Source organism: Schistocerca gregaria, unplaced genomic scaffold (assembly GCF_023897955.1).
Source record: "Schistocerca gregaria isolate iqSchGreg1 unplaced genomic scaffold, iqSchGreg1.2 ptg000198l, whole genome shotgun sequence".
NCBI lineage: Eukaryota > Metazoa > Arthropoda > Insecta > Orthoptera > Acrididae > Schistocerca > Schistocerca gregaria.
In genome coordinates, this window is record NW_026061736.1 from 8,878,591 (window position 1) to 8,892,694 (window position 14,104).

Sequence of the window (14,104 nt, forward strand, 5' to 3'; positions counted from 1 at the left end):
AAAAGTGATTTTTACTGCTGAGTGTATATTTTTTGTTTTTTTCAAAGTACGACAACAATTACTGCAAAATGGCCGATACACAGCTCAGTGGAGACAACATGGCGTGTAGAGACATTGTCAATAATAGATCAACTCTATGCATTGTTTGAATAACATTACATACAAGCTAAACATTGTAGAGACGAGTTTAAAAAAAAAAAATCTTATTACTATTGATACGGTCATGACTCACAGAATGGATAACATAAACAGTTTGCCTACTGCAAGTTCCATATCCAATGAAGCAGCATAGAATTAAATTACACTTTCTCAAACAAGTGAAACAGTAAATGAAATACAGAACCTAAATAATCCAGCTGTAGCAACTGACAGTAACATAGAGTTGCAAGATATGGAAAGTGGATCACAAGCAGTAAATTCTCATGATTTACCGGGAGCAGATAATGTTCAAACAGTAAATTTCTCACAATTTATCAGTGCAGTCATGCAACAATTTCAGCAGATGAATACAAGTTGACAGAACAATGAGAAACTGTTTCTGGAAAAATTTCAGGAAATAAAGAAAAAACTTGACAGTAATGATGCTAAATTAACCAAAATTGGTACTGACTTGAACAAAAGGATCACTCAAATGGCCACCTAGTTTTCAAAACTAACAGTTTTAGCAAAACATAGTGAAATCAATGTCAAACCTTTAAGTAGCACATGATGACAAAAGTAGGAAAGTGCGTTACCCCTCATGATGACATCACGAGGCGTGTCACACAAGTAGAGGCAGATTTAGAAACCATGGCCAAGACAATCAAATTAGAGACAGACAGATGTTTTTCTAAAATGAATGAAAATAAACAAACTAATTAATTTCACACCACTTTGGCGAATTGTGCTTGGATGTGGATGAATATGTGATTATCTGGACAACACAACACCCAGTCCCTGAGTGGAAAAAATCTCTTATCCAGCTGGGGATCAAATGCGGGCCCTTAAGATCGACAGTATGTCACACTCACCACTCAGCTAACGTGGGTGGACAATGATTTAATAGAAACAAGCAAACTGACTTATTCAACAACCTTGGACACTGGAGCCAATAATCAGTCTGTATTTATATGTCCAAAAGTATGTGATCCGTTTGTTTTGTTTACACAATCAATGAGAAACATCAGCTTAAAAAAGTAAAATTGCATCATAGTGTTGTCAGAATTTATTCTCAGTAACTATTCCTTTTCTTTGCTCCCCTTTCATTTTGCAGTCCGTCTATCCCCCCCCACACACACACACATCTCCACCATCTTCCCCCTCCCCATATATGCCTATCATGTACAATGCAGTTAGCTTTCAGCTCATATTGACTCCAAATGACTTTTTTTTTCAGTAAATTGTGTCTTGCTGATTACCACATCTTCCATCATTAAGCTCTCAGGTTTTCAAATCTCATCCAGCGCAGGCACCAAGGATCAGTCTTTCCTTCTCATCCTGTCTGGTAAGTCTCCTCTGACCTATGGTTTTGGGCAACTTTTCCATAACTCTCTCCCTTTCTTAAGTCTTGCCAGGCTTCTTTCTTTCCCTTCAAATCTTCTGCTAGAAGGAAGAGCCATTGGCTCTGAAAGCTTCCACATTTCTATATCCTTTGCATATAGTTTCTGCTGCCACCAGTGTGGTGAGTAGATCATCTTATTTATCCAATTATACTGCAGCCATCTTCATGATAGTGCTGGCAACATGGCTGTGGATGAGGTCGTGTTTGGTATGAGAGTCAGCTACCATCTGACATCGGTTTACGAGTACTCAACAAAAAGCTTGTGAGAATTCAATTCCATACAGCTGGAACCAAAAGAAAATTGGTAGTTCATACCAGCACAAGACCATAAATGAAAAAGTTGTTATTAATAATCTGTGTCCCTGACACTCTGTCTACAAGTATGTTAAGTAAGTTTCAATATACCATTTCACACTTAGTCTGCTATTAACACTATTGTACTCAACTCCAGTTGCTTGTGACAAATGGACTGATGCATCAAACAGGCTACAGTACATTTTATTACATGATACATTATTCTCTTTTTCGCAGTTTTGGGAAAATGGTGTACACTGACACTTAAGTAAAATGCTAATCCGTGTGCATGCATAGAACTTTATTGCAGGTTTCCTAATACAAACTACTCTATCAATAATGTATTGGACTGAGTGTAATGGAGCTGCTTGTCTTTTATTGTTAGCCAAAATTAGCAGCAATGGCTTTGTGTACATGGTAGCTCCAAACTGTGACAAGCTTTGAGAGCACTTGCCTGCTAAAGGCAAAAGATCTGAGTTTAAGTCTCAGTTTTAATCTGCCAGGAAGTTTCACATCAGCACACATTCCACTGCAGAGTGAAAATTTCATTCTGTAAACATCCCCCACGCTGTGACAAGCCATGTCTTTGCTATATCCTTTCTTCCAGCATTGCAGGACAGCTTCTCTGAAGTTTGGATGGTAGGAGATGAGGTACTGGAGGAAGTAAAGCTGTGAGGATGGGTCATGAGTCATGCTTAGGTGGCTCAGTTGGTAGAGCACTTTCCCACAGAAGGCAAAGGTACTGAGATAGAGTCTCAGTACAGCACATAGTTTTAAATCTGTGTACACTTTACTGCAGAGAGAAAATTTCATTCTGGAAGCTTTGAGAGGTTGTGTGTTTGGGTGGGAAGGAGTGTTTTATGACTGTGGAACATGTATTGTGATTAGTTGGTTTATGAGCACAGAATAGAACTACTGAAACTAATAAGTTATTGGAGGTAATTTGTCACACTTTTTGTGGATTTTAGAAGCAGAGTGTTCACGACTTTGCAATACAAATATTCCGAATGAATCTCTGAGATTGTATTTACAAGATGACTTGAAGTTCCCTTGATACCATTCAGTAGCAGCAGACCACTTCTGTGGCTGGCCAAATATTTGACAAGTCTCCTTACACATCAGTGTAGCAACTGTGAGGAGAGAAACCTCAAATTGCCAAATTTTTCTATATGTGCTTAATTTTACTGGCTGTGCTCTGGATCTTCCAAGCTCTGACTGGGAAAAATGCTCCTCAGAGAGCACAACTCCCCTTCCCTGGGCTATGTTTTACTCGGGCAACCATTGCTTCCATTTCTGCTATACCCCTTGGAAAAAGTCATGCCTCACTATTCGTATCTCTCTCCCGTGTCTGTGAGGCAGCTTCCTTTTAGCTCTCTGTCACTCTGAAAAACATCAAGATGAACCACTGTCCAAAGGTCTTAAATCCCTAAACAAAATTTTTGTAAGGGTTATGTGTTTGGTGGCATTTAAAAGGCCTAGCTGGGAGTTCACCTGTAAGACAGCAATCTCTGGCACACATCCCAAAGCCAGATTTTCTGCATTTGGCAGTCAATTGCATCTTTCACAAACATTACTTCTCACTCCAACACGTAAAATATTTGTGTGAGTGAACAATGCAGAATGTCTTGACTCTTGTCCATCCACACGGTGGTGCCATTAGGGATCACAAAGACACTTACTGGGCCAGGCTGCCACAGTGAAAGTTTCCTCTCACCGCCGCTTTCCAGACGAGCTCAGCCAGATCCCCTTATTCCCAGCTATTGTAGAAATCTGTTTTAAATTACTCTCTAAACTGACTATCACTCAGACATTTAATATCAATACCGTGCTTCATTCGTAATTAATTGCACGGCTCAAGGTGGACCTCTACTATGAACTCACAAGAACTTGTGTATGTTGTATGACAGTGTTGAAAAGTTGTCCTGTAACGATTATAATAGCTTCACAGTTAGGTCTACATCATTTTATGGCCACAGAAAGAAAGTTCCTGTTTCAATTGAAATTTTAGCTTGGAATGTGAAATATTTTAAAATGTTGTGTAAATGCCCCATTCCATCACACGAGTCAGTTTAGGTGGTTGTTGGTCACAGTTTGGAAGAGTCCATTCAGGATAGCAGACAGCTGGTCATACGTCGTACCATGCACGAATAGAGTGTAAGGAGATTTGCTAGCTGATTCTCAAGGGAATGAAATATATGGTGGGAACCTGGTATCAGGATGACATACAAATGTACTAGCATATGGTTTAAGTTAAGTGATTAATAGCATACTGTTATTGGAAGCAAACACAAAATTTTGACCACAATATTCTTACTCCTCACATCAAGCTATGATGTAGTGGGCAAAGTTCTGTTGAAAGATGTAGCCAATTTTCACAAAGCCTGTAAGTGAAGTATTCATTTGTTAGCGAGCAATTTAGTCAAATACATTGGGACTGTAATAAAAAACTATGGTTGTGGGATTAGACATGTCTGTTATCCAGCTTGGCAGCAAAATTCTGAGCCCTGTAAGAAACCACGTGTGATTTTAACCGACGCACATCTCGATGAAACATTGTGAGTGAAGCTCTCTGTACTGTGCTGTGTGGGCAAGGTTCAATAAGGGTGCACGCAATCCTTGTAAGGCCAACTGAGGAGCTACTCGACTGAGAAGTAGCATCGCCGTTGCCAAAAACTGGCAAGGTCCGGGACAGAGGTGTGCTGACCACGTGCCCCTCCAATTAATTTGGTTAGCTGAGGATGACACAGTTGTCAGTCATCACTGTTGAGACGTCCGATGCCTCTGCGCATAGATCTTTTTTTGGGGGGGGTTCTAGTCATGGCTGAAAAGTACTGATTGTTATTTAATTTTTTTTTTATGGAAGAGTAAAATATATGATTATTAAGCTGTTGTTATAAAAGTGTGCTTGTAGCCCATCATATGTACAAAGACTCTCTAAAAGAAGGAGGCTAAAAGACTGACAGTATGCACGGGTTCCTAATATATCTAAACTTCAGCTAATGCTCAGTATTGCTGTATTATTCAGCTTTTCCATAAATTCACAATGGGGCACTGACTGGCTTGTAAATAAAGTTCAAAATTTCATAACGACAAAAATAAATATAGATCAACCCAGAGCACAATCTTTTTTAAATCTCGTCTTCACAAGAAACAAGTAAAGCTGAGTTACACACTGGTTCCAGATGTGGACAACAGCTAGTTATGTCTTTAGATTTTTCTGTTTTCTTCATAGATTAATTCTTAAATTCCATGAGTTTTCTTGTATTTAAGAGGTGTAGTCTCACATTTTTGTAACTTTAAAGTGGAAATTCAGGCAGTGTGTAGCACAGTCGTCATTTCTCTTGAACGACTAACTGCACTGCTAGGTTAGGCATGTGGAGGCTGGATGTCCAGCCACGCCCACTCGTCTGTGTGTCACTCCTCCGACGGCATCTGAGCGAGCTCACCGGAGGAGGGGTTCACAAGTGTTGGACACATTAGGGAAATATTGTTCAGAGCCAGAAAGATAGCCAATATGCACTCAGTAGGTCTGTCAGGAAGCCTCATCCGAGATGGGGCATCTTTGCCTGTGGCTATTGAGCTTGCAGGGTGCAGTCATCTCCGAGGAGTGGCATCAGTTCTGACAGTGCCTTTTGCGAGGTTTCCGAGGTCATCCTCAGTTCATTCAGATGACTGGTGGAGGCTGCTGGCCTCTCATATGGAGTGCAAGAACAGCTCACGATTTGCAGCACAGTTTCCAGAGTTGACTGGGGTCCTAAGGTCTGGAGCCGAGTGGACAATCTCGGCCAGAGGCTTTGTTGAGTCGGACAGTCTTGGCTGGACCTCCATTATTGGGTGGATAATTGTAGGACTCTCCTAGACAGGTCAGGGTACACTACACAAAGGAAGCAGCTACTCAGTTAGGTAAGTACTTGCGGGGTGCACATGGTGGTTTTTAGCCTACATGGTAGTCTGAGATACTCTGATGAACACAAAGCAGTTGACATACAGATAACAAAATCAGACAGCATTCAGAGTGAAGAAACTTTGACAAATTTTATCAGTTAACTGTTGTAGATTTTGCAACAAAATTCCCAAACTTATTTATTGATGGCTTATTTACCCTGACTAGATTAGATGCTTCAGGCGCTAACTTACACATGACCAGGAACAATATTACACAGAAAACAAAATAATAATAACACTAACATTAATAATGTATTATAATAATACGTTAAGACACAACAATATCAATGCTAATAATTTGGATTATTAATGAAAAGTACACCCCCCCACCATAAGAAACATGGACCTTGCCATTGGTGTGGAGGCTTGCGTGCCTCAGCGATACAGATAGCCGTACTGTAGGAGCAGCCACAATGGAGGGGTATCTGTTGAGAGGCCCGAGAAACGTGTGGTTCCTGAAGAGGGGCAGCAGCCTTTTCAGTAGTTGCAGGAGCAACAGTCTGGATGATTGACTGATCTGGCCTTGAAACACTAATCAAAATGGCCCTGCTGTGCTGGTACTGCAAACAGTTGAAAGCAAGGGGAAACTACAGCCATAATTTTTCCTGAGGGCATGCAGCTTTACTGTATGGTTAAATGATGGTGTCTTCTTGGGTAAAATAGTCCCCCATTATAATCTCCAGGAGGGGCCTACTCGAGGATGTCGTTATCAGGAGAAAGAAAACTGGCATTCTACGGATCGCAGTGTGTAATGTCAGATCCCTTAATCGGGCAGGTATGTAAGAAAATTTAAAAAGAGAAATGGATAGGTTAAAGTTAGATATAGTGAGAATTAGTAAAGTTCGGTGGCAAGAGGAACAAGACTTTGGTGAGTTGAATACAGGGTTATAAACACAAAATCAAATAGGGGTAATGCAGGAGTAGGTTTAATAATGAATAGGAATGCGGGTAAGCTACTACAAACAGCATAGTGAACGCTACTACAGTAGTACAAGTTTATATGCCAACTAGCTCTGCACATGATGAAGAAATTGATAAAATGTATGATGAGGTAAAAGAAATTATTCAGGTAGTGAAGGGAGACGAAAATTTAATAGTCATGGGTGAATGGAATTCGGTAGGGAGGAAAGGAAACATTGTAAGACATTTCCAGGGGCAGATGTGGACTCTGACCACAATCTATTGGTTAGGACCTGTAGATTAAAACTGAAGAAACTGCAGAAAGGTGGGAATTTAAGGAGATGGGACCTGGATAAACTGAAAGAACCAGAGGTGGTACAGAGTTTCAGGGAGAGCATAAGGGAACCAATGGGGGAAGGAAATACAGTAGAAGAAGAATGGGTAGCATTGAGGGATGAAACAGTAAAGGCAGCAGAAGATCAAATATGTAAAAAGAAGAGGTCTAGTAGAAACCGTTGGGTAACAGAAGAAATATTGAATTTAATTGATGAAAGGAAAAAATATAAAAATGCAGGCAAAAAGGAATACAAACGTTTCAAAAATGTGATTGACAGGAAGTGCAAGATGGCTAGAGGACAAATGTAAGGCTGTAGGGGCTGATCTCACTAGGGGTAAGATAGATACTGCCTACAGGAAAATTTGAGAGACCTTTGAAGAAAATAGAACCACTTGTATGAACATCAAGAGCTCAGATGGAAACCCAGTTCTAAGCAGAAAGGTGGAAGGAGTATATAGAGGGTCTATACAAGGCCAATGTACTTGAGGACAATATTATGGAAATGGAAGAGAATGTAGATGAAAATGAAGTGGGAGATATGATACTGTGTGAAGAGTTTGACAGAGCACTGAAAGACCTGAGTCGAACCAAAGCCCCAGGAGTAGACAACATTACATTAGAACTACTGACGGCCTTGGGAGAGCCAGTCCTGACAAAACTCTACCATCTGGTGAGCAAGGTGTGTGAGACAGGCGGAATACCCACAGACCTCAAGAAGAGTATAATAATTCCAATCCCAAAGAGAGCAAGCGTTGACAGATGAGAAAATTACCAAACTATCAGTTTAATAAGTCACTGCTGCAAAATACTAATGTGAATTCTTTACAGACAAATGGAAAAACTAGTTGAATCCGACCTTGGGGAAGGTCAGTTTGGATTCCGTAGAAATATTGGAACACGTGAGGCAATACTGACAGTCTGTGGAGATTGCAATTTGAATTTTCAGTTGTCCACTATCTGTAACTCATATGCAAATAATTTATTAAATTCATTTGGTCTTTATATTACAACCACTGAAATAACAAGGCTTCATTATAAAGGTACTGGTACATGTATTGACAATATATTTGTATCAAATGAGTTAGTGCATCTGAAGTCAGACGTAATTAAGACCTGGGTATATGGCCACTGACTCAGTGCACATGGCAGGAAAGAGTGTATGTGTGGTCAATTATGATAATCTAAATATGTTTAAGTCTAATATTGATAAAAGTTATTGGTTGCAAGTTTATCGAGAACATGCAATAGGTAGAAAGGTGGAAGAACTCATATCTACTCTTTCTGTATATGCTAAGATGTCGTTTCCCATTAACGTACCAATTAATAAAAAGGCACTAAGAGTAAATAAGGTCAGGGGTGAAAAGGTGTTGGAGATCAAGAGGGAGTGTGATCAATATTATGCCTGTACAAAAGTACAGGTTCTCAAGTATTTAAAGACATGCTCACAGTGAAAAAGGAAAGATTAAGACAGGCCTTAAAGGAAGCTAGGTGTATGAAAAAATGAAGATATAATACTAACATCAGAAAATAATATCATTAACAGTCAATGCAACAGGAAAATGACTTCACAGGCTGAAGGCAGCAATCTGAATGCTGCACAGTTAAATACATCCTTCACTGAGAAGGTGATTGGCACTTACAATATAGTCACTGACCATAAATACTGCCTGAGAAACACCACAAAACCTGGAAGTACATTTAGCTTTAAATTTGTCAAGGTACAGGATGTTACCTATATACTGAGGAAAATGAAGAACAGTTTTACTGATGACGTTTATGGTTTAAGTTCAGCCATGTTAAATGTGATTCAGTTCAACTGCCAGAATTGATAACACATGTAGTAAATACATGTATTTTTGGAGGCTCAGTTCCCCAGGGCAGTAAAGTCACTCGAAAACACAAAAAAGGCAGCCTCCAAAGTTGTGATAATTTTAGGCCTGTTTCAATTGTGCCAGTCTTGTCTAAAGTGATAGAAGCTATATTAAATAGTAAAATACTTTGAAGGAAACTATATCTTCAGTGATAGACCATTTGGCTTCAGATCAGGGTTAGGAACTGTTAAATCTGCCTTATCACTTTTAACACAGTGTGTGAAGCAACTAGAAAGCAAGCTCATGGTTCATAATAAACTCTGTGATTTATGAAAAGCTTTTGACACTGTGTCTCATGAAATCTTATTGAACAAAGTGCAATTCTATGGCTTTACACGAAGTGCTCGGGAATTGATAAAATCCTATCTAAGTAATAGAGTGCAGAAGGTGGTTTTTAATGGTACAGAATCAGATTACTTACTTGTGGGCATGTTCTGTACTTGGCCCAATTCTATTTATTATTTATATAAATGACTTATCATGTAACATAGTTGGGCCATCAGCTAGGAGTTACTTATTTGCAGATGATCTTGCAGTCTGTATAACTGCAGAAACAGCACAGAAGGTCAAATATTAAGCAGACCAGTGCACTGTCAAAGTTGAAAACTGGTGTAAAGCTAATTCCCTTTGTGTCAAAAAAAAAAAAAAATAAATAAATAAATAAAAATCAAGACCTGTATGTATCGTGGAATAATAACACTGAACTTGAGCAGAGCTCAAATGCTGTTGATTTCCTAGGAATCTCAATTGATTCAAAAAGGTGGGAAGCAGCATTAGCAAAGGAATATTTTTTCCAAGGAAGCTGTGTCTTTGTCTAAATGTGCCAGTACTTAAAGCAAAAGAAACCACAGTCACATTTACTGTGGGGACATCAAAGCAAGGCAGCTAATGTCTTCAAACTACAAAATAAGGCAATAAGACTCATATGTAGCTTGGCACCCAGAGCTCACTGTAGACCAAGCTTTAAAAAATTACAGATTATGACCCTGCTGTCAATATTTATACCATAGTGTGTAATGCATACCAAGGAAATCTATCCGAAGTATCAACAGTATGACATGCGGCATAATTATAACACAAGAAACAAGCAAGACCTAGTTTCTTTCTGATGTAACTATAAGAAAACACAAAAGTGCTCTTTATACAAGCCCATAAAATTTTTTAATGCCATACCCCAACATATCACAGATCTTCCAATAAAAAAAAAGTAAAAGAATTTCTTCTTGAACTCAACATTTATGAAACGGATGAATTTTGAAGGGTGGCAAAGAATATGGTATGACCACACTTTGTGATCAGTTTTTACATGCTTCTATATATGAGTACGTCTGTAATTGGCTAAATTTACTATGCAATATCAATTTGTACCAGAAGTTTCTCTGTTTTGTAATGCCTCAGATGATCTCCGAGGTGTCTACAACAATAAAAATCAATCAATTGTAGACTTCCTTGAGAGTTTCATTTGCTTTCTCTTAGAGGAGTTCTCTTGTTTTCTCACTGACTATAATATTGCTGTCATCAGTGAAAAGAATTTTTACACCATGAGTAACACTACTGGGAAAGTTAATTGATGTACATCAGGAATACTATTGGTCCTCATTTGATACCTTGCCGGCCGTGGTGGCCGAGCAGTTCAGTCCAGAACCGCACGACTGCTACGGTCGCAGGTTGAAATCCTGCCTCGGGCATGGATGTGTGTAATGTGCTTACATTTGTTCGGGTAAGTGTTTTACTAAATGTTAAGCTCTATTTGAAGTATGTGTTATCACTATTCTTTGTACCCTATCTGCTAGGTATGATCAAAACCAGTCCTTAGCTACCACTCTTTCTCCTAATGCTTCTAATTGATTTAATTGAATCTTGTGGTCGACTGCATCAAAGGGCTTAGAAAGATCATAAAGGAACCCTCTGACAGACTCTTCTTTATCAAGAGCATCAAGTACAACTTTTGTGCATTCTACGACAGCTGACTCCGTATTTTTGCCACATCACAAACAAAACTGTGATTCACTTAAAAGATTGTATTTATTCAGGTAATTCATTAATCTGTTTTTCATAATTGCTTCTATTATTTTTGAGAATGGTGACAGCTTGTAATTTTCTGCATTACCTTTCTTAAACAAAGGCACAACTCTTGCCTGTTTTAACTGCTGTGGAAATGTCCCTGGTGTACAGGATTCATTTATTATGTGTGTTAAGGGACCTTGTACAACCTCTATGCATTGTTTTAGTACACACATTGATACTTCATATAAGCCTATTGGCTTTTTAGTTTTTCAACAGTTTTACTGGCTTCATTATCTGTGATTTGAAGTAACATCATTGTATTTAGTGCAACATTTTTTACAGGGGTTATATTTGTTTTGGGGAATTCTTGCCGTAACTTCCCTAAAATACTTGAAAAATGCTCATTTACATACTTTGATAAGTGTTGTGGCTTATTTATTACCTTATCCTCCTCCCTTAGGAACATGTTATTCTGTCTGTCTTTCTTTGCCTCTCCCTGTTCCCGTTCCCGTTTTTATAACATCCCAGACTGCTTTGCTTTTATTCCCTGCATTATATATTACTGTGTCATTAAACGATTTTGTTGCAGCTATCAGCACCTTCCTATGGATCATTGTGACTCTTTTCCATGGAAGTGAGGTATTTAATTGTTTGGGAGGACTTCTTAGTACCTGCTGTTATCCATCTACTTTTGTGTGACGTTGATACAGACATGCATACTTTTGGAAATGCCTTTTCAAAGTTCAATTTAAATAATGTGGATTCTTATTCACATTGGTTTCCCTATACACTTCATCCCAGCGTTTTTTTTTTTTTTTTTTTTGCTAGTTCCTTTGAAAAATCTTTTATTTTCATTTCCAATGGATGTCATTTGTAGGCTTGTAGTTTATGGGATGATTTCATGTCTCATATTACTGTTGTTGTTTGACAGAGATGGTCTGATAATCCGAGATCTTTTACAGCTACATCACATTTTTCCCTGCCCATATTTGTGGCAACATGGTCAATTACTGATGAAGTCATTGTAGCAACCCTTGTTGCACTATTGACCAATAGGGAGAGGCCAAAACTTTGAAGTATATTTATGAAGGTGCTGCTGGATTCATTTATGATATTCATGTTGATTTTAATGTCCCCACACAGAATTGTGCTGAGCTTTGTACTTGAGACTTTATATAGAAATTCTGTTAATTTATTGAAAAACAGTGTCCACACTATCTCTGGGAGATCCATACAAACACAAAATTATTAATATCTTGGTGATATCAAGCCCTGTTAATTCAAACTGCTGGAGACACTCTTTAGGCAGGGGAACCTGTTGTTTGGATTTATCCTAAAAAAGACCTACTTCTCATACTGATGACAACAGGTATTTGACCATGTGTGGCCCGAGATCCACCCCCTATACTTTCACGAATCAGCTGTACCAATCTTCCTTTGCCAGTCCTGTTTAGGTATAGGTCACACCCAGTGAAACCCCATCTGTCGATAGTCCCGACGGGCACGTGAGCAAAGTTGGCTTCCCTCAGAGCAATCCCTAACCCCAAATTGATTCGCCTCACATCTCCATCAAGGTGTGGCCAATCGTGACACCGGAACAGCTCAATAAAGTGTACTGCCACAAGTCAGGGAAGCTATCTTGCCCAGGTCACCACCTATGTCATGTGCCCTATCCCTGTGCAAACTGTTTCCTGCCCCACCCACTATCACTACATGGTCTTCTTTTGTAAAGACCTTAAGTCCTCTATCACATGACTTAGCCCTGCATTTGGCTGGAACATACTGGTGGCCTGGTATGTTGCCCCTAAACATTCCTGTAACTCGGGGCCTACAACTCACCCATGCCTAATACCTAGCAGCAGCACTTTCTTCTTCCTAACATTTTGTATATTTCTAAGCTTCTTGGCCTCAGTTGAAGTGTGCTGCACATTTCTTGCTCCGTGTTCTACCAGAGGCTCTGGCAGTGGTAGACACACAGTTTTATCATCAACGCCAAAAACATCAGATCATGTTCTCTTTCTTCCTACCCTCCTACAAGCTGCCAGTTCACAACCTCCCTATCTCTCTTGATCCTTATCAGTTCCTTCCTTCAACTGTGCCCCAAGGGCACAGATTTTCCTTTCCTGTACCCCAACCAAAATGTTCCTACTGCATACTCTGCAGTTCCAGGAGAGAGCCTCTTCTGTTCTCCCAAGATTCTCCCCCCACCTCTCCCTCCCCCAGTGAAAATATTTCCTACAAGGTTAGCAACAAATCCCTCTACTCACAATGCTATAACAGCTTCCACATTTCCCACTCATGATCAGTTTCAAAAGAATAATTAAGTTTTAAATTTGTCCAGGACACGAGATTGGCTATATGTATGCAAAAATGACATGGAGGTCTTACATGCTATTGTTGTTGTTTTTGTAATGATTTAGAGATACAATGACAGAAGAATGAATTAGTAATTACTTTGCTTTTAGAGAATTTACTTTAGTGTTTGGTCAGGTTTTAAATTTATACCTAGATCACCTCTAACTAGTGAACAATATGAAATGTGTTAGTTAAATACAATTTAAAAAACTTTTAATTATACTTTTATAGTAACAATAGGCACTGATGAAACTAGTAGCTGCCTTTCTTAAAAGAATTTTCCGCTATCAGGAAAATTTGAATAGAATTTTTTGTGTTTTGGAATGGAAAATTTCGCATTATGTCACAATTATCGTGACTTCAGATTACACAAAGTTATTTATTTTTTTTTTTTCAAGAATAATCTCTATGGGGACGCAAATATTCAGTTTTGTGACAAGAATGGACACTACAGCAAATATACAAAACAAAGGAAATTTAAATTTGACACTATTTCCTCTCAAATAACTTCTTTTAGTGGACGAAGAAAACACGTGTGATCTCACTCGCTGGACATCTTGTCTTCCTGTCTGTTTTAATGTTTGTTTACTTACAAGGCCTGTCACTGTCTGTGCGGGATAAGCTTTTGGCATACCATGGCAGCAAGAGCATCCAAACAGCACACCAGATATGCAACTGATTGTGTGTAAGCACAATACTGAAATGCCTTGTGAGTCATCCCTATATTCATATGCCCAATGTTGCTTTCCTCTTCCGATACACAATGCCTTACAGGACTGTCAGTAAATGAGTGTGTTGGAGGCCAGCTCTGTTCATCACTGTGGCTGTCGGATAGAGAGACCAACAGCTGTGCAG